We start from the raw sequence: 21465 nt of genomic DNA, 5'->3' as shown, positions 1-21465 counted from the left end.
AGGATAAAATGCGGGAGGAGTGTGGAGACATAGGATAAAAGAGCATGAGACAAGCAGCAGAGACACAAGATAAAAGAGCACGAGGACAGCAGAGACAAAGGATAAAACAGTGCAAGGAGAGCAGAGACGCAGGATTAAAGAGCGCGAGGTGAGCAGAGACACAGGATAAAAGTTGCGTGAGGAGAGTGGAGACACAGGATTAAAGAACGTGAGGAGAGCAGAGACATAGGATAAAAGTGCGTGAGAAGAGCGGAGACACGGGATAAAAGTGCGAGAGGACAGCGGAGACACAGGATAAAACAGCGCGAGGAGTGCGGAGACACAGGATAAAAGAGTATGAGTAGAGCAGGGACACAGGATAAAAGAACGTGAGGACAGCAGAGACACAGGATAAAACAGCGCGAGGAGTGTGGAGACACAGGATAAAAGAGTATGAGTAGAGCAGAGACACAGAATAAATGAGTGAGCATGAGAAGGGCAGCAAAGGTGCAGGATGAAAGAGTACAAGGAGAGCGGAGACACAAGATAAAACAGCGCAAGGACAGCGGAGACACAGGATAAAACAGCGCGAGGACAGCAGAGACACGGAATTATAGAGCACGTGGAGAGCGGAGACACAGGATAAAAGCGCGTGAGGAGAGTGGAGACACAGGATAAAAGAGCATGAGGAGAGTAGAGACATAGGATAAAAGAGTGCAAGGAGAGCAGAAACAAAGGATAAGAGCGTGAGGAGAACAAGACACAGGATAAAAGAGCGCGAGCAGAGCGGAGTCACAGGATAAAAACGCAAGGACAGCGGAGACTCAGGATAAACGAACGTAAGGAGAGCAGAGACACAGGACAAAAGAGCACGAGAGAGAAAGTCATAGCATAAAATAGCGTGAGGAGGGCAGCAGAAACACAGGATAAAAGAGTGCGATGAGAGCGGAGACACAGGATAAAAGAGCGTCAGGAGGGCGGCAGAAACACAGGAGGAAAGAGCACAAGGAGAGTGGAGACACAGGATAAAAGAGCGAGAGGGGAGCAGGGACACCAGATAAAAGAATGTAAAGAGGGCGGGAGACGCAGGATAAAAGAACGTGTTGAGTGCAGAGACACAGTATAAAAGAGCGTGAAGAGACTGGAGACATAGGATAAAAGAGTGTAAGGAGAGTGGAAACAAAGGATAAGAGCGTGAGAAGAGCCGAGACACAGGATAAAAGAGTGCGAGCAGAGCAGAGTCACAGGATAAAACCGCGAGGACAGCGGAGACTCGGGATAAATGGGCATAAGGAGAGCAGTGATGCAGCACAAAAGAACAAAAGGAGAGCAGTGACAGGATAAAACAGTGCGAGGACAGCAGAGACACGGAATTATAGAGCGCAAGGAGAATGGAGACACAGAATAAAAGCACATGAGGAGAGTGGAGACACAGGATATAAGAGCGCGAGGAGAGTGGAGACACAGGATAAAAGAGTGCAAGGAGAGCACAGACAAAAGATAAGAGCGTGAGGAGAGCAGAGACACAGGATAAAAGAGCACGAGCAGAGCGGAGTCACAGGATAAAAGTGCGTGAGAATGTGGAGACATAGGATAAAAGAGCATGAGACGGGCAGCAGAGACACAGGATAAAAGAGCACGAGGAGAGCTGTGACAAGGGATAAAATAGTGTGAGGAGGGCAGCAGAGACTCAGGATAAAAGTGTGCGAGGAGGATGGTGACACAGGATAAAAGAACGTGAAGAGAGCCGAGACATAGGATAGAAGAGTGTCAGGAGGGCAGCAGAGACATAGGATAAAAGAGTGAGAGGAGAGCGGAGACACAGGATAAAAGTGCATGAGGAGAGCAGAGACATAGGATAAAAGAGCATGAGACGTGCAGCAGAGACACAGGACAAAACAGCAAAAGGAGAGCAGGGACACAGGATAAAAGAGCGTGAGGAGAGTGGAGACACAGGATAAAAGAGCACGAGGAGAGCAGAGACATAGGATAAAAGAGTGCAAAGAGAGCGGAGACAAAGGATAAGAGTGTGGGGAGAACAGAGACACAGGATAAAAGAGTGCGAGCAGAGCGGAGTCACAGGATAAAATGCATGAGGAGTGTGGAGACATAGGATAAAGGAGCATGAGACAAGCAGCAGAGACACAAGATAAAAGAGCACGAGGAGAGCGGAGACAAAGGATAAAACAGTGCAAGGAGAGCAGAGACGCAGGATTAACGAGCGCGAGGTGAGCGGAGACACAGGATAAAAGTGCGAGAGGACAGCGGAGACACAGGATAAAACAGCGCGAGGAGTGCGGAGACACAGGATAAAAGAGTATGAGTAGAGCAGAGACACAGAATAAATGAGTGAGGAGAGCGGAGACACAGGATAATAGAGTGTCAGGAAGGCAGCAGAGAAAAGGATAAAAGCGCGAGGAGAGCGGACACATAGGATAAAAGAGCATGAGAAGGGCAGCAAAGGTGCAGGATAAAAGAGTACAAGGAGAGCGGAGACACAAGATAAAACAGCGCAAGGACAGCGGAGACACAGGATAAAACAGCGCGAGGACAGCAGAGACACGGAATTATAGAGCGCGTGGAGAGCGGAAACACAGGATAAAAGCGCATGAGGAGAGTGGAGACACAGAATAAAAGTGCGTGAGGAGAGTAGAGACATAGGATAAAAGCGTGAGGAGAACAAGACACAGGATAAAAGAGCGCGAGCAGAGCGGAGTCACAGGATAAAAACGCAAGGACAGCGGAGACTCAGGATAAACGAGCGTAAGGAGAGCAGAGACACAGGACAAAAGAGCACGAGGAGAGAAAGTCATAGGATAAAATAGCGTGAGGAGGGCAGCAGAAACAGGATAAAAGAGTGCGATGAGAGCGAAGACACAGGATAAAAGAGTGTAAGGAGAGCGGAAACAAAGGATAAGAGCGTGAGAAGAGCCAAGACACAGGATAAAAGAGTGCGAGCAGAGCAGAGTCACAGGATAAAACCGTGAGGACAGCGGAGACTCAGGATAAATGAGCATAAGGAGAGCAGTGATGCAGCACAAAAGAACAAAAGGAGAGCAGTGACACAGGATAAAACAGTGCGAGGACAGCAGAGACACGGAATTATAGAGCGCAAGGAGAATGGAGACACAGAATAAAAGCACATGAGGAGAGTGGAGACACAGGATAAAAGAGTGAGAGGAGAGCGGAGACACAGGATAAAAGTGCATGAGGAGAGCAGAGACATAGGATAAAAGAGCATGAGATGGGCAGCAAAGACACAGGATAAAAGAGCACGAGGAGAGCGGAGATAATGGATAAAACAGTGCATGGACAGCAGAGACGAAGGATTAAAGAGTGCAAGGACAGCAGATACCCAGGATAGAAGAGCATGAGAAGAGAGGAAACAGAGGATAAAAGAGCGAAGGAGAGCGCAAAGACAGGATAGAAGAGTCCGTGAAGAGTAACGGAGACACAAGATTAAAGAGTAAAAGGAAAGCAATGGATACACAGGATAGAAGAGCACAAGGAGAGCAGAGAGAGAGGATAAAAGAGCGCGAGGACAGTAGAGACACAGTCTGTGGAGAGCGACATGGACACAAGATAAAAGAATACGAAGGAAGCACTGGAGACACGGGATAAAAGAGTCCAAGGAGAGCGGCAGAGGTACAAGATAAAACAATATGAGGAGAGTGGCATAGACACAGGATAAAAGAGTCCAAGGAGAGCGGCAGAGGCAGAGGACAGAAGGGCATGAGGACAGCGGCTGAGACACCAGATAGAAGAGCATGAGGAGAGAGGAGACACAGGATAAAAGAGTGAGAGGAGAGCAGAGACACAGGATAAAAGAGCGTGAGGAGAGCGGCAGAGACACAGGATAAAAGAGGGCGAGGAGAGATGAAACACAGGATAAAACCGCACGACAGCGGAGATACAGAATAAAAGAGCGCGAGAAGAGTGGAGACACAGGATAAAAGAGTGCAAGGAGAGCGGAGACATTGGATAAAAGAGTGCAAGGAGAGCGGAGACAAAGGATAAGACCGTGAGGAGAGCGGAGACAAAGGATAAACGAATGTAAGGAGAGCAGAGACACAGGATAAAAGAGTGCGAGGAGAGTGGAGACACAGGATAAATGAGTGCGAGGAGAGCCGAGACATAGAATAACAGAGTGTCAGGAGAGCAGCAGAGACACAGGATAAAAGAGCGAGTGGAGAGCAGGGACACCGGGTAAAAGACAGTGAGGAGGGCAGTAGAGACACAGGATAAAAGAGCGAGAGGAGAGCAGGGACACTGGATAAAAGAATGTGAGGAGGGCGGAATAGACACAGGATGAAAGAGCGAGAGGTTAGCAGGGACACCAGATTAAAGAATGTAAGGAGGGCAGGAGATGCAGGATAAAAGAGCGTGTTGAGAGCAGAGACACAGTATAAAAGAGTGTGAAGAGAGCGGAGTCACAGGATAAAACCGTGAGGACAGTGGAGACTCAGGATAAATGAGCATAAGGAGAGCAGAGATACAGGACAAAAGAGCAAAAGGAGAGCAGTGACACAGGATAAAAGAGCATGAGGAGAGTGGAGACACAGGATATAAGAGCGCGAGGAGAGTGGAGACACAGGATAAAAGAGTGAAAGGAGAGCACAGACAAAGGATAAGAGCGTGAGGAGAGCAGAGACACAGGATAAAAGAGCATGAGCAGAGCGGAATCACAGGATAAAAGTGCGTGAGAGTGTGGAGACATAGGATAAAAGAGCATGAGACGGGCAGCAGAGACACAGGATAAAAGAGCATGAGGAGGGCGGAGACAAAGGATAAAATTGCGCAAGGAGAGCGGAGACACAGGATAAAACAAAGCGAGGACAGCGGAGATACAGGATAACTGAGCATGAGTAGAGCAGGGACACAGGATAAAAGAACGTGATGAGGGTGGCAGAGACACAGGATAACAGAGTGAGGAGAGCAGAGACACAGGATAATAGAGTGTCAGGAAGGCAGCAGAGACATAGGATAAAAGCGCGAGGATAGTGGCGACAGAGGATAAAAGAGCATGAGAAGGGCAGCAGAGGAGCAGGATAAAAGAGCACAAGGAGAGCGGAGACACAAGATAAAACAGTGCAAGGACAGCGGAGACACAGGATAGAACAGCGCGAGGACAGCAGAGACACGGAATTATAGAGCGCGAGGAGAGCGGAGACACAGGATAAAAGCACGTGAGGAGAGTGGAGACACAGGATAAAAGAGCATGAGGAGAGCGGAGACATAGGATAAAAGAGTGCAAGGAGAGCAGAGACAAAGGATAAGAGCATGAGGAGAGACAGAGACACAGGATAAAAGAGTGCGAGCAGAGCGGAGTCACAGGATAAAACCGCAAGGACAGCAGAGACTCAGGATAAACGAGCATAAGGAGAGCAGTGACACAGGACAAAAGAGCACGAGGAGAGCAGGGACAAGGGATAAAATAGCGTGAGGAGGGCAGCAGAGACTCAGGATAAAAGAGTGCGAGGAGGATGGTGACACAGGATAAAAGAACGTGAAGAGAGCTGAGACATAGGATAGAAGAGTGTCAGGAGGGCAGCAGAGACATAGGATAAAAGAGTGAGAGGAGAGCAGAGACACAGGATAAAAGAGCATGAGACGTGCAGCAGAGACACAGGACAAAACAGCAAAAGGAGAGCAGGGACACAGGATAAAAGAGCGTGAGGAGAGTGGAGACACAGGATAAAAGAGCGCGAGGAGAGCAGAGACATAGGATAAAAGAGTGCGAGGAGAGCAGAGACAAAGTATAAGAATGTGGGGAGTGCAGAGACACAGTAAAAAAGAGCGCAAGCAGAGTGGAGTCACAGGATAAAATGCATGAGGAGTGTGGAGACATAGGATAAAAGAGCATGAGACGAGCAGCAGAGACACAAGATAAACGGGCACGAGGAGAGCGGAGACAAAGGATAAAACAGTGCAAGGAGAGCAGAGACGCAGGATTAAAAAGCGCGAGGTGAGCGGAGACACAGGATAAAAGTGCGTGAGGAGAGTGGAGACACAGGATAAAAGAGCGCAAGGACAGCGGAGACACAGGATAAAACAGCGCGAGGAGTGCGGAGACACAGGATAAAAGAGTATGAGTAGAGCCGGAACACAGGATAAAAGAACGTGAGGAGGGCGGCAGAGACACTGAATAAATGAGTGAGGAGAGTGGAGACACAGGATAATAGAGTGTCAGGAAGGCCGCAGAGAAAAGGATAAAAGCGCGAGAAGAGTGGAGACATGGGATAAAAGAGCATGAGAAGGGCAGCAAAGGTGCAGAATAAAAGAGTACAAGGAGAGCAGAGACACAAGATAAAAGAGCGCAAGGAGAGCGGAGACACAGGCTAAAAGAGCGAGAGGAGAGCAGAGACAGAGGATAAAAGAGCGTGAGGAGCGCAGAGACACAGGATAAAACAGCGCAAGGAGAGCGGAGACACAGGATAAAAGAGCATGAGGAGAGCAAGGACACAGGATAAAAGAGCATGAGGAGGGCGGCAGAGACACAGGATAAAAGAACAAGGACAGCGGAGACACAGGATAAAACAGCGCAAGGACAGCAGAGACACACAATTAAAGTGTGCAAGGAGAGCAGAGACAGAGGATAAAAGAGTGTGAGGACGGCGGAGACACAGGATAAAAGAGCGTGAGGAGAGTGGAGACACAGGATAAAAGAGCGTGATGAGGGCGGCAGAGACACAGGATAAAAGAGCACTAGGGGAGTGGAAGCATAGGATAAAAGAGTCCGCGAAGAGTGATGGAGACACAAGATAAAAGAGTACAAGGAAAGCACTGGAGACACAGGATAAAAGAGTACGAGGAGAGTGGTGGAGACACAGGATAGAAGAGCATGAGGAGAGCAGACACTCAGGATAAAAGAGCGAAAGGAGAGCAGGGACACAGGATAAAAGAGCGTGGCGAGGGCAGCAGAGACACAGGATGAAAGCACGAGGAGAGCAGAGACACAGGATAAAAGAGCGAGAGGAGAGCAGGGACACAGGATAAAAGAGGGTGGGGAGGGCAGCAGAGACACAGGATAAAAGAGCATGAGGAAAGCAGAGAGATAGGATAAAAGAGCGAGAGGAGAGCAGGGACACGGGATAAAAGAGCGTGAGGATAGCGGCTGAGACACAGGATAAAAGAGCGGGAGGAGAGCGGAAACACAGGATAAAAGAGTGTGAGGAGGGCGGCAAAGACACAGGATGAAAGAGCACGAGGAGAGCAGAGACACAGGATGGAAGAGCGAGAGGAGAGCAGAGACACAGGATAAAAGAGCATGAGGAGGGCGGAGACACAGGATAAAACAGTGCAAGGACAGCAGAGACACAGGATAAAACAGCGCAAGGACAGTGGAGACACAGGATAAAAGAGCGAGCAGTGCAGAGACACAGGATAATAGAGTGTCAGGAGCACAGCAGAGACAAAGGATAAAAGCACGAGGAGAGCAGAGACATAGGATAAAAGAGCATGAGATTGGGAGCAGAGACACAGGATAGAAGAGAATGAGCAGAGCAGAGACACAAGATAAAACAGCGCAAGGATAGCGGAGACACAGAATTAAAGAGCACGAGGAGAGCAGAGACAGAGGATAAAAGAGCATGAGGAGAGCGGAGACAGTGAATAAAAGAGCGCGAGGAGAGCGCAGACACAGGATAGAAGACTCTGTGAAGAGTAACGGAGACACAAGATTAAAGAGTAAAAGGAAAGCATTGGATACACAGGATAGATGAGCACAAGGAGAATGGAGAGCGAGGATAAAGGGAGCTAGAATAGCAGAGACACAGGGTAATAGAGACTGTGGAGAGCGACAGGGACACAAGATAAAAGAGTACGAAGAAAACACTGAAGACATGGGATAAAAGAGTCCGAGGAGAGCGGCAGAGTTACAGGATAAAAGAATCTGAAGAGAGCGGCAGAGACACAGGACAGAAGAGCGTGAGGACAGCGGCTGAGACACAGGATAAAACAGCGCAAGGCCAGCGGAGACACAGGATTAAAGAGCATGAGGAGAACGGAGACACAGGATCAAAGTGCGTGAGGAGAGCGGAGACACAGGATAAATGAGCGTGAGGAGAGCGGAGACACAGGATAAATGAGAGTAATGAGGGTGGAAGGGAAACAGGGTAAAAGATCACGACGGGAGTGGAGGCATAGGATAAAAGAGCCCGCGAAGAGCGACGGAGACACAAGATAAAAGAGTACAAGGAAAGCACTGGAGACACAGGATAAAAGAGTCCGAGGACAGTGGCAGAGATACAGCATAGAAGAGCATGAGGAGAGCGGAGACAGAGGATAAACAAGCGCAAGGAGAGCGCAAATACAGGATACAAGAGTCCATGAAGAGTAACGGAGTAACAAAATTAAAGAGTAAAAGGAAAGCAATGGATACACAGGATAGAAGAGCACAAGAAGAACAGAGAGAGAGGATAAAAGAGCGCGAGGATAGCGGAGACACAGTATAATAGAGTCTGTGGAGAGTGACGGGGACACAAGATAAAAGAGTACGAAGGAAGCACTGGAGACACGGGGTAAAAGTATCCGACGAGAGCGGCAGAGATACAGGATAAAACAATATGAGGAGAGTGGCAGAGACACAGGGTGAAAGACTGAGGAGAGTGGCATAGACACAGGATAAAACAGTCCGTGGAGAGCGGCAGAGGCAGAGGACAGAAGGGCGTGAGGACAGTGGCTGAGACACCAGATAAAAGAGCACGAGGAGAGCGGAGAAACAGGATAAAAGAGTGTGAGGAGGGCGGCAAAGACATTGGATGAAAGAGCACAAGGTGAGTAGAGGCATAGGATAAAAGAGTCCGCGAAGAGTGACAGAGACACGAGATAAAAGAGTACAAGGAAAGCACTGGAGACACAGGATAAAAGAGTCTGAGGAGAGTGGCGGAGACACAGGATTAAAGAGTAAAAGGAAAGCACTGGATTCAGACGATAGAAGAGCGCAAGGAGAGCGGAGAGAGAGGATAATGAGCACAAGGAGAGCAGAGACACAGGGTAATAGAGTCTGTTGAGTGTGACGGGGACACAAGATAAAAGAATACGAAGAAAGAACTGGAGTGACAGCATAAAAGAGTCCGAGGAGAGGGGTAGAGATACAGGATAAATGAATATGAGGAGAGCGGCAGAGACACAGGATGAAAAAGTCTGAGGAGTGCGGCATAGACACAGGATAAAAGAATCCGAGGAGAGCTGCAGAGACACAGGACAGAGAGCGTGAGGAAAGCAGCTGAGACACAGGATAAAAGAGCACAAGGAGTGCGGAGACACAGGATAAAAGAGCGAGAGGAGAGCAGAGACAGAGGATAAAAGAGCGTGAGGAGGGCAGAGACACAGGATAAAACAGCGCAAGGACAGCGGAGACACAGGATAAAAGAGCATGAGGAGGGCGGCAGAGACACAGGATAAAAGAGCAAGGAGAGCGGATACACAGGATAAAACAGCGCAAGGACAGCGGAGACACACAATTAAAGAGCGCGAGGAGAGCAGAGACCGAGGATAAAAGAGTGTGAGGAGAGTGGAGACATGGGATAAAGGAGCGTGATGAGGGTGGCAGAGACACAGGATAAAAGAGCACGAGGGGCGTGGAAGCATAGGATAAAAGAGTCCGCGAAGATTGATGGAGACACAAGATAAAAGAGTACAAGGAAAGCACTGGAGACACAGGATAAAAGAGCATGATGAGGGCAGCAGAGACACAGGATAAAAGAGCACGAGGGGAGTGGAAGCATAGGATAAAAGAGTCCGCGAAGAGTGATGGAGACACAAGATAAAATAGTACAAGCAAAGCACTGGAGACACAGGATAAAAGAGTCCAAGGAGAGTGGTGGAGACACAGGATAGAAGAGCATGAGGAGAGCAGAGACAGTGGATAAAAGAGCGCGAGGAGAGTGCAGACACAGGATAGAAGAGTCTGTGAAGAGTAACGGAGACACAAGATTAAAGAGTAAAAGGAAAGCATTGGATACACAGGTTAAAAGAGCACAAGGAGAGTGGAGAGAGAGGATAAAGGGCACTAGAAGAGAAGAGACACAGGGTAATGAAGTCTGTGGAGCACGACAGGGACACAGGATAAAAGAGCATGAGGAGAGCAGACACATCAGATAAAAGAGCGAGAGGAGAGCAGGGACACAGGATAAAAGAGCATGAGGATAGCGGCTGAGACACAGGATAAAAGAGCGGGAGGAGGGCGGCAAAGACACAGGATGAAAGAGCACGAGGAGAGCAGAGACACAAGATAAAAGAGCGTGAGGAGTGTGGAGACACAGGATAAAACAGTGCAAGGAAAGCGGAGACACAGGATAAAACAGCGCAAGGACAGTGGAGACACAGGATAAAAGAGCATGAGGAGAGCAGGGACACAGGATAAAAGAGCATGAGGAGGGCGGCAGAGACACAGGATAAAAGAGCGAGCAGTGCGGAGACACAGGATAATAGAGTGTCAGGAGCGCAGCAGAGACATAGGATAAAAGCGCGAGGAGAGCAGAGACATGGGATAAAAGAGCGTGAAGAGAGCGGAGACATAGGATAAAAGAGCATGAGATTGGGAGCAGAGACGCAGGATAGAAGAGCACGAGCAGAGCAAAGACACAAGATAAAGCAGCGCAAGGACAGCGGAGACACAGAATTAAAGAGCACGAGGAGAGCAGAGACAGAGGATAAAAGAGCATGAGGAGAGCGGAGACAGTGAATAAAAGAACGCGAGGAGAGTGCAGACAGAGGATAGAAGAGTCTGTGAAGAGTAACACAGACACAAGATTAAAGAGTAAAAGGAAAGCATTGGATACACAGGATAGAAGAGCACAAGGAGAATGGAGAGAGAGGATAAAGAGCGCTAGAACAGCAGAGACACAGGGTAATAGAGTCTGTGGAGAGCGACAGGGACACAAGGAGAGTGGAGACACAGGATAAAAAAGCGAGAGGAGAGCAGAGTTACAGGATAAAAGAGTGTGAAGAGAGCATCAGAGACACAGGACAAAAGAACGCAAGGAGAGGGGAGACACAGGATACAACCACGAGACAGCGGAGACACAGGATAAATGAGCATGAGGAAAGCAGAGACATAGCATAAAAGAGTGTGAGGAGGGCAGCAGAGACACAGGTTAAAAGAACATAAGGAGAGCAGTGACAAAGGATAAAAGAGCATGAGGAGGGTGGCAGAGGCACAGGATGAAAGAGCGAGAGGAGAGCGGAGACACAGGATAAAAGTGGGTGAGGAGAGCGGAGACAGGATAAAAGAGCATGAGATGGGCAGCAGAGACACAGGATAAAAGAGCACGAGGAGAGCGGAGACACAGGATAAAACAGCGCAAGGCCAGCGGAGACACAGGATTAAAGAGCATGAGGTGAGCGGAGAAACAGGATAAAAGAGTGTGAGGAAGGCGGCAAAGACACAGGATGAAAGAGCACAAGGTGAGTAGAGGCATATTATAAAAGAGTCCGCGAAGAGGCACAGAGACACGAGAAAAAAGTGTACAAGGAAAGCACTGGAGACACATGATAGAAGAGCACAAGGAGAGCGGAGAGAGAGGATAATGAGCGCGAGGAGAGCGGAGACACAGGGTAATAGAGTCTGTGGAGAATGACGGGGACACAAGATAAAAGAATACGAAGAAAGAACTGGAAAGACAGCATAAAAGAGTCCGAGGAGAGGGGCAGAGATACAGGATAAATGAATACGAGGAGAGCGGCAGAGACACAGGATGAAAAAGTCTGAGGAGTGCGGCATAGACACAGGATAAAAGAGTCCGAGGAGAGCCGCAGAGACACAGGACAGAAGAGCGTGAGGAAAGCGGCTGAGACACAGGATAAAAGAGCACAAGGAGTGCGGAGACACAGGATAAAAGAGCGAGAGGAGAGCAGAGACAGAGGATAAAAGAGCGTGAGGAGGGCAGAGACACAGGATAAAACAGCGCAAGGACAGCGGAGACACAGGATAAAAGAGCATGAGGAGAGCAATGACACAGGATAAAAGAGCATGAGGAGGGCGGCAGAGACACAGGATAAAAGAGCAAGGAGAGCGGATACACAGGATAAAACAGCGCAAGGACAGCGGAGACACACAATTAAAGAGTGCGAGGAGAGCAGAGACAGAGGATAAAAGAGTGTGAGGAGAGCAGAGACACAGGATAAAAGAGCGGGATGAGGGCGGCAGAGACACAGGATAAAAGAGCACGAGGGGAGTGGAAGCATAGGATAAAAGAGTCCGCGAAAGGTGATGGAGACACAAGATAAAAGAGTACAAGGAAAGCACTGGAGATACAGGATAAAAGAGCATGATGAGGGCAGCAGAGACACAGGATAAAAGAGCACGAGTGGAGTGGAAGCATAGGATAAAAGAGTCCGCGAAGAGTGATGGAGACACAAGATAAAATAGTACAAGGAAAGCACTGGAGACACAGGATAAAAGAGTCCGAGGAGAGTGGTGGAGACACAGGATAGAAGAGCATGAGGAGAGCGGAGACAGTGGATAAAAGAGCGCGAGGAGAGTGCAGACACAGGATAGAAGAGTCTGTGAAGAGTAACGGAGACACAAGATTAAAGAGTAAAAGGAAAGCATTGGATACACAGGTTAAAAGAGCACAAGGAGAGTGGAGAGAGAGGATAAAGGGCACTAGAAGAGAAGAGACACAGGGTAATGAAGTCTGTGGAGCGCGACAGGGACACAGGATAAAAGAGCATGAGGAGAGCAGGGACACAGGATAAAAGAGCGAGAGGAGAGCAGGGACACAGGATAAAAGAGGGTGGCGAGGGTAGCAGAGACACAGGATGAAAGAGCACGAGGAGAGCAGAGACACGGGATAAAAGAGCGAGAGGATAGCAGCTGAGACACAGGATAAAAGAGTGTGAGGAGGGCAGCAAAGACACAGGATGAAAGAGCACGAGGAGAGCAGAGACACAGGATAAAAGAGCGAGAGGAGAGCAGAGCCAGAGGATAAAAGAGCGTGAGGAGGGCGGAGACACGGGATAAAACAGTGCAAGGAAAGCGGAGACACAGGATAAAACAGCGCAAGGGCAGTGGAGACACAGGATAGAAGAGCACGAGCAGAGCGGAGACACAAGATAAAGCAGCGCAAGGACAGCGGAGACACAGAATTAAAGAGCACGAGGAGAGCAGTGACAGAGGATAAAAGAGCATGAGGAGAGCGGAGACAGTGAATAAAAGAGCGCGAGGAGAGCGCAGACACAGGATAGAAGCGTCTGTGAAGAGTAACAGAGACACAAGATTAAAGAGTAAAGGGAAAGCATTGGATACATAGGATAGATGAGCACAAGGAGAATGGAGAGAGAGGATAACGGGAGCTAGAATAGCAGAGACACAGGGTAATAGAGTCTGTGGAGAGTGACAGGGACACAAGATTAAAGAGTACGAAGAAAACACTGAAGACATAGGATAAAAGAGTCCGAGGAGAGTGGCAGAGTTACAGGATGAAAGAATACGAAGAGAGCGGTAGAGACACAGGACAGAAGAGCGTGAGGACAGCGGCTGAGACACAGGATAAAAGAGCGCGAGGAGAGCGGAGACACAGGATAAAAGAGTGTGAGGAGGGCGGCAGAGACACAGGATGAAAGAGCACGTGGAGAGCAGAGGCAGAGGATAAAAAAGCATGAGGAGAGCGAAGACACAGAGTAAAAGAGCATGAGGAGAGTGGAGACACAGAATAAAAGAGCACGAGGGGAGTAGAAGCATAGGATAAAAGAGTCCGCGAAGAGTGACAGAGACACAAGATAAAAGAGTACAAGGAAAGCACTGGAGACACAGGATAAAAGAGTCCGAGGAGAGTGGCGGAGATACAGGATAGAAGAGTATGAGGTGAGCGGATACAGTGGATAACAGGGCCCGAGGAGAGTGCAGACAGAGGATAGAAGAGTCTGTGAAGAGTAACAGAGACACAAGATTAAAGAGTAAAAGGAAAGCATTGGATACACAGGATAGAAGAGCACAAGGAGAATGGAGAGAGAGGATAAAGAGCGCTAGAATAGCAGAGACACAGGGTAATAGTGTCTGCGGGGAGCGACAGGGATACAAGGAGAGTGGAGACACAGGATAAAAGAGCGAGAGGAGAGCAGAGGCACAGGATAAAAGACTGTGAAGAGAGCAGCAGAGACACAGGACTAAAGAGCGCAAGGAGAGCGGAGAAACAGGATACAACCACGAGACAGCAGAGACACAGGATAAATGAGCATGAGGAAAGCAGAGACATAGGATAAAAGAGTGTGAGGAGGGCAGCAGAGACACAGGATAAAAGAGTGTGAGGAGGGCAGCAGAGACACAGGATAAAAGAGCATAAGGAGAGCAGTGACAACGGAAAAAACAGCATGAGGAGGGCAGCAGAGACAGAGGATAAAAGCACGAGGACAGTGGAGACATAGGATAAAAGAGCATGAGAAGGGCAGCAGAGGCGCAGGATAAAAGAGCACAAGGAGAGCGGAGACACAAAATAAAACAACGCAAGGACAGCGGAGACACAGGATAAAACAGCGTGAGGACAGCAGATACACAGGATTATAGAGTGCGAGGAGAGCGGAAACACAGAATAAAAGAGTGTGAGGAGGGCGGCAAAGACACAGGATAAAAGAGCGTAAGGAGGGTGGAGACACAGGATAAAAGAGCGCGAGGAGAGTGGAGACACTGGATAAAAGAGCGCGAGGAGAGTGGAGACACAGGATAAAAGAGCGTCAGGAGGGCGGCAGAGACACGGGAGGAAAGAGCATGAGAAGAGTGGAGACACAGGATAAAAGAGCGTGTTGAGAACAGAGACACAGGATAAAACTGCAAGGACAGTGGAGGCTCAGGATAAACGAGCGTAAGGAGAGCAGAGACACAGGACAAAAGAGCACGAGGAGAGCAGGGACATAGGATAAAAGAGCACGAGGAGAGCAGGGACATAGGATAAAATAGTGTGAGGAGATCGGAGACACAGGATAATAGAGCACAAGGAGAGCTGAGACATAGGATAAAAGAGTGTCAGGAGGGCAGCAGAGACATAGGATAAAAGAGTGTCAGGAGGGCAGCAGAGACATAGGATAAAAGAGTGAGAGGAGAGTGGAGACACAGGATAAAAGTGCGTGAGGAGTGCGGAGACATAGGATAAAAGAGCACAAGGACAGCGGAGACACAGGATAAAACAGCGCAAGGACAGCTGGGACACAAGATAAAAGAGCATGAGGAGACTGGAAACACAGGATAAAAGTGCGTGATGCGGGCGGCAGCGACACAGGATAAAAGAGCGCGAGGGGAGTAGAAGCATTGGATAAAAGAGTCTGTGAAGAGTGACGGAGACATAAGATAAAAGAGTACAAGGAAAGCACTGAGACACAGGATGAAAGTGTCCAAGGAGACTGGCAGAGACACAGGATAGAAGAGCATGAGCAGCGCAGAGACAGTGGATAAAAGAGCGCGAGGAGAGCGCAGACACAGGATAGAAGAGTCTGTGAAGAGTAACGGAGTCACAAGATTAAAGAGTAATAGGAAAGCATTGGATACACAGGATAGAAGACCACAAGGAGAGCGGAGAGAGAGGATAAAGAGCGCGAGAAGAGCGGAGATACAGGGTAATAGAGTCTGTGGAGAGCAACAGGGACACAAGATAATAGAGTACGAAGAAAGAACTGGATACACGGGATAAAAGAGCGAGAGGAGAGCGGCAGAGACACAGGATAAAAGAATATGAGGAGAGCGGCAGAGACATAGGACAGAAGAGCGTCAGAACAGTGGCTGAGACACAGGATAAAAGAGCGCGAGGAGAGCGGAGACACAGGATAAAAGACTGTGAGGAGGGCAGCAAAGACACAGGATGAAAGAGCATGAGGAGAGCGGAGACACAGGATAAATGAGCGAGAGGAGAGCAGAGACACAAGATTAAAGAGCGTGAAGAGAGCAGCAGAGACACAGGATGAAAGAGCACGTAGAGAGCGGAGACACAGTATACAACCGCGAGACAGCGAAGACACAGGATAAATTAGCACGAGGAAAGCAGAGACATAGCATGAAAGAGTGTGAGGAGAGCAGCAGAGACACGGGATAAAAGAGCGCAAGGAGGGCGGCAGATACACAGGATAATAGAGCACGAGGTGAGTGGAGGCATAGGATAAAAGAGTCCGCGAAGAGTGACAGAGACACAAGAAAAAAGGGTACAAGGAAAGCACTGGAGACACAGGATAAAAGAGTAAAAGGAAAGCACTGGATACACACGATAGAAGAGCACAAGGAGAGCGGGGAGAGAGGATAAAGAGCATGAAGAGAGCAGAGACACAGGGTAATAGAGCCTGTGGAGAGCGACGGGGACACAAGGTAAAAGAATACGAAGAAAGCACTGGAGAGACAGCATAGAAGAGTCTGAGGAGAGCGGCTGAGTCACAGGATAAATGAGTCCGAGGAGAGCGGCAGAGACACAGGACAGAAGAGCGTGAGGATAGCGGCTGAGACACAGGATAAAAGAGCGGGAGGAGAGCGGAAACACAAGAAAAAAGAGTGTGAGGCGGGCGGCAAAGACACAGGATGAAAGAGCACGAGGATAGCAGAGACACAGGATAAAAGAGCGAGAGGAGAGCAGAGACAGAGGATAAAAGAGCGTGAGGAGTGTGGAGACACAGGATAAAACAGTGCAAGGAAAGCGGAGACACAGGATAAAACAGCGCAAGGACAGTGGAGACACAGGATAAAAGAGCATGAGGAGAGCAGGGACACAGGATAAAAGAGCATGAAGAGGGCGGCAGAGACACAGGATAAAAGAGCGAGCAGTGCGGAGACACAGGATAATAGAGTGTCAGGAGTGCAGCAGAGACATAGGATAAAAGGGTGAGGAGAGCAGAGACATGGGATAAAAGAGCATGAAGAGAGTGGTGACATAGGTTAAAAGAGCATGAGATTGGGAGCAGAGACGCAGGATAGAAGAGCACGAGCAGAGCGGAGACACAAGATAAAACAGCGCAAGGACAGCGGAGACACAGAATTAAAGACCATGAGGAAAGCAGAGACAGAGGATTAAAGAGCATGAGGAGAGCGGAGACACAGGATAAAAGAGTGTGAGGAGAGCGGAGACAGTGAATAAAAGAGAGCGAGGAGAGTGCAGACACAGGATAGAAGAGTCTGTGAAGAGTAACGGAGACACAAGATTAAAGAGTAAAAGGAAAGCATTGGATACACAGGATAGATGAGCACAAGGAGAGCAGAGAGAGAGGATAAAGAGCATGAGAAGAGCGGAGACACAGGGTAATAGAGTCTGTGGAGAGCAACAGGGACACAAGATAAAAGAGTACGAAGAAAAAAACTGGAGACATGGGATAAAAGAGTCCGAGGAGAGAGACAGAGTTACAGGATAAAAGAATATGAAGAGAGCGGCAGAGACACAGGACAGAAGAGCGTGAGGACAGTGGCTGAGACACGGGATAAAAGAGTGTGAGGAGGGCGGCAGAGACACAGGATGAAAGAGCACGAGGAGAGCAGAGGCAGAGGATAAAAAAGCATGAGGAGAGCGGAGACACAGAATAAAAGAGCATGAGGAGAGTGGAGACACAGGATAAAAGAGCACAAGGGCAGTAGAGGCAGAGGATAAAAGAGTCCTAGAAGAGTGACGGAGACACAAGATAAAAGAGTACAAGGAAAGCACTGGAGACACAGGATAAAAGAGTCCGAGGAGAGTGGCGGAGATACAGGATAGAGGAGCATGAGGAGAGCGGATACAGTGGATATCGGGGCGTGAGGAGAGTGCAGACAGAGGATAGAAGAGTCTGTGAAGAGTAACAGAGACACAAGATTAAAGAGTAAAAGGAAAGCATTGGATACACAGGATAGAAGAGCACAAGGAGAATGGAGAGAGAGGATAAAGAGCGCTAGAATAGCAGAGACACAGGGTAATAGTCTGTGGAGAGTGACAGGGACACAAGGAGAGCGGAGACACAGGATAAAAGAGCGAGAGGAGAGCAGAGGCACAGGATAAAAGAGTGTGAAGAGAGCAGCAGAGACATAGGACAAAAGAGCGCAATGAGAGCGGAGACACAGGATACAACCACGAGATAGCAGAGACACAGGATAAATGAGCATGAGAAAAGCAGAGACACAGAATAAAAGAGTGTGAGGAGGGCAGCAGAGACACAGGATGAAAGAGCACGAGGAGAGCAGACACTCAGGATAAAAGAGTGAGAGGAGAGCAGGGACACAGGCTAAAAGAGCGTGGGGAGGGCGGCAGAGACACAGGATAAAAGAGCATGAGGAAAGCAGAGACACAGGATAAAAGAGCGAGAGGAGAGCAGGGACACAGGATAAAAGAGCATGAGGAGGGTGGACACACAGGATGAAACAGCGCAAGGACAGCGTAGACACAGGATAAAACAGCGCGAGGACAATGAAGACACAGGATAAAAGAGCATGAGAAGGGTGGAGACACAGGATGAAAAAATGCGAGGACAATGAAGACACAGGATAAAAGAGCATGAGGAGAGCAGGGACACAGGATAAAAGAGCATGAGGAGGGCAGCAGAGACACAGGATAAAAGAGCATCAGGAGGGCAGCAGAGACACAGGAGGAAAGAGCACGAGGAGAGTGGAGACACAGGATAAAAGAGCGAGAGGAGAGCAGGGACACCAAATAAAAGAACGTGAGGAGGGCAGCAGAGACACAGGATAAAAGAGTGAGGAGAGCGGAGACACAGGATAATAGAGTGTCAGGAGGGCAGCAGAGACAGAGGATAAAAGGGCGAGCACAGTGCAGACATGGGATAAAAGAGCGTGAAGAGAGCGGAGACATAGGATAAAAGAGCATGAGAAGGGCAGCAGAGGCGCAGGATAAAAGAGCACAAGGAGAGCGGAGACACAAGATAAAACAGCGCAAGGACAGCGGAGACAGGATAAAACAACACGAGGACAGCAGATACACAGGATTATAGAGCGCGAGGAGAGTGGAGACACAGAATAAAAGAGTGTGAGGAGGGCGGCAAAGACAGAGGATAAAAGAGCGTAAGGAGGGTGGAGATACAGGATAAAAGAGCGTCAGGAGGGCGGCAGTGACACAGGAGGAAAGAGCACGAGGAGAGTGGAGACACAGGATAAAAGAGCGAGAGGAGAGCAGGGACACCAAATAAAAGAACGTGAGGAGAGCCGCAGAGACGCAGGATAAAAGAGCGTGTTGAGAACAGAGACACAGTATAAAAGAGCGTGAGGAGAGCAGAGACACGGGATAAAAGACCGTGATGAGAGCAGAGACACAGGATAAAAGAGTGTGAGGAGAGCGGAGACATAGGATAAAAGAGTGCAAGGAGAGTGGAGACAAAGGATAAGAGTGTGAGGAGAGCAGAGACACGGGATAAAAGAGCGCGAGCAGAGCGGAGTCACAGGATAAAACTGCAAGGACAGTGGAGGCTCAGGATAAACGAGTGTAAAGAGAGCAGAGACTCAGGACAAAAGAGCATGAGGAGAGCAGAGACATAGGATAAAATAGTGTGGGGAGGGCAGGAGACACAGGATAAAAGAGTGTGAGGAGAGCGAAGACACAGGATAATGGAGCGCAAGGAGAGCTGAGACATAGGAAAAAAAAGAATGTCAGGAGGGCAGCAGAGACATAGGATAAAAGAGTGAGAGGAGAGCGGAGACACAGGATAAAAGTGCATGAGGAGTGTGGAGACATAGGATAAAAGAGCGCAAGTACAGCGGAAACACAGGATAAAACAGAAAAGGACAGCGGAGACACAGGATAAAAGAGCATGAGGAGACTGGAGACACAGGATAAAAGTGCGTGATGCGGGCGGCAGCGACACAGGATAAAAGAGCATGAGGGGAGTGGAAGCACAGGATAAAAGAGTCTGTGAAGAGTGACGGAGACACAAGATAAAAGAGTACAAGGAAAGCACTGGAGGCACAGGATAAAAGTGTCCGAGGAGACTGGCGGAGACACAGGATAGAAGAGCATGAGGAGAGCGGAGACAGTGGATAAAAGCGCGCGAGGAGACCGCAGACGCAGGATAGAAGAGTCTGTAAAGAGTAACGGAGTCACAAGACTATAGAGTAATAGGAAAGCATTGGATACACAGGATAGAAGAGCACAAGGAGAGCGGAGAGAGAGGATAAAGAGCGCGAGAAGAGCGGAGACACTGGGTAATAGAGTCTGTGGAGAGCGACAGGGACACAAGATAAAAGAGTACGAAGAAAGAACTGGAGACATGGGATAAAAGAGTCCGAGGAGAGCGGCAGAGACATAGGACAGAAGAGCGTCAGAACAGCGGCTGACACAGGATAAAAGAGCACGAGGAGAGCGGAGACACAGGATAAAAGAGCGAGAGGAGAGCACAGACACAGAATTAAAGAGCGTGAAGAGAGCAGCAGAGACACAGGATGAAAGAGCGCGTAGAGAGCGGAGACACAGGATACAACCACGAGACAGCGAAGAAAAAAGGATAAATGAGCACAAGGAAAGCAGAGACATAGCATGAAAGAGTGTGAGGAGAGCAGCAGAGACACAGGATAAAAGAGCATAAGGAGAGCAGTGACACAGGATAAAAGAGTATGAGGAGGGCAGCAGAGACACGGGATAAAAGAGCGCGAGGAGGGTGGCAGATACACAGGATGAAAGAGCACGAGGAGAGCAGACTCACAAGATAAAAGAGCGAGAGGAGTGCGGGGACACAGGATAAAAGAGCGTGAGGAGAGCAGAGACACAGGATAAAAGAGCGAGAGGAGAGCAGGGACACAGGATAAAAGAGCGTGAGGTTGGCAGAGACACAGGATGAAACAGCGCAAGGACAGCGGAGACACAGGATAAAACAGCGTGAGGACAGCGGAGACACAAGACAAAAGAGTGTGAGGAGAGCGGAGACACAGGATAAAAGAGCGAGAGGAGAGCAGGGACACCAGATAAAAGAGTGTCAGGAGGGCGGCAGAGACACAGGAGGAAAGAGCACGAGGAGAGTGGAGACACGGGATAAAAGAGCGAGAGGAGAGCAGGGACACCAGATAAAAGAACGTGAGGAGGGCGGCAGCGACGCAGAATAAAAGAGCGTGTTGAGAGCAGTGACACAGGATAAAAGACCACGAGGAGAGCGGAGACAAAGGATAAAAGAGTGTAAGGAGAGCGGACACAAAGCATAAGAGCGTGAGCAGAGTAGAGACACAGGATAAAAGAGCGCGAGGAGAGTGGAGACATAGGATAAAAGATTGCAAGAAGAGCTGACACAAAGCATAAGAGCTTGAGGAGAGCAGAGACACAGGATACAACCATGAGACAGCAGAGACACAGGATAAAAGAGCATAAGGAGAGCAGTGACACAGGATAAAAGAGTATGAGGAGGGCAGCAGAGACACAGGATAAAAGAGCGTGAGGAGGGCAGCAGATACACAAGATGAAAGAGCACGAGGAGAGGAGACATACAGGATAAAAGAGCGAGAGCAGGGTGGCAGAGACACAGGATAAAAGAGCGTGAGGAAAGCAGAGACACAGGATAAAAGAGCGTGAGGAAGGCAGAGACAAAGGATGAAACAGCACAAGGACAGCGGAG

This window comes from Carcharodon carcharias, chromosome 9, assembly GCF_017639515.1.
Source record: "Carcharodon carcharias isolate sCarCar2 chromosome 9, sCarCar2.pri, whole genome shotgun sequence".
Lineage (NCBI taxonomy): Eukaryota > Metazoa > Chordata > Chondrichthyes > Lamniformes > Lamnidae > Carcharodon > Carcharodon carcharias.
Note: the sequence above shows the minus strand (reverse complement) of the source record.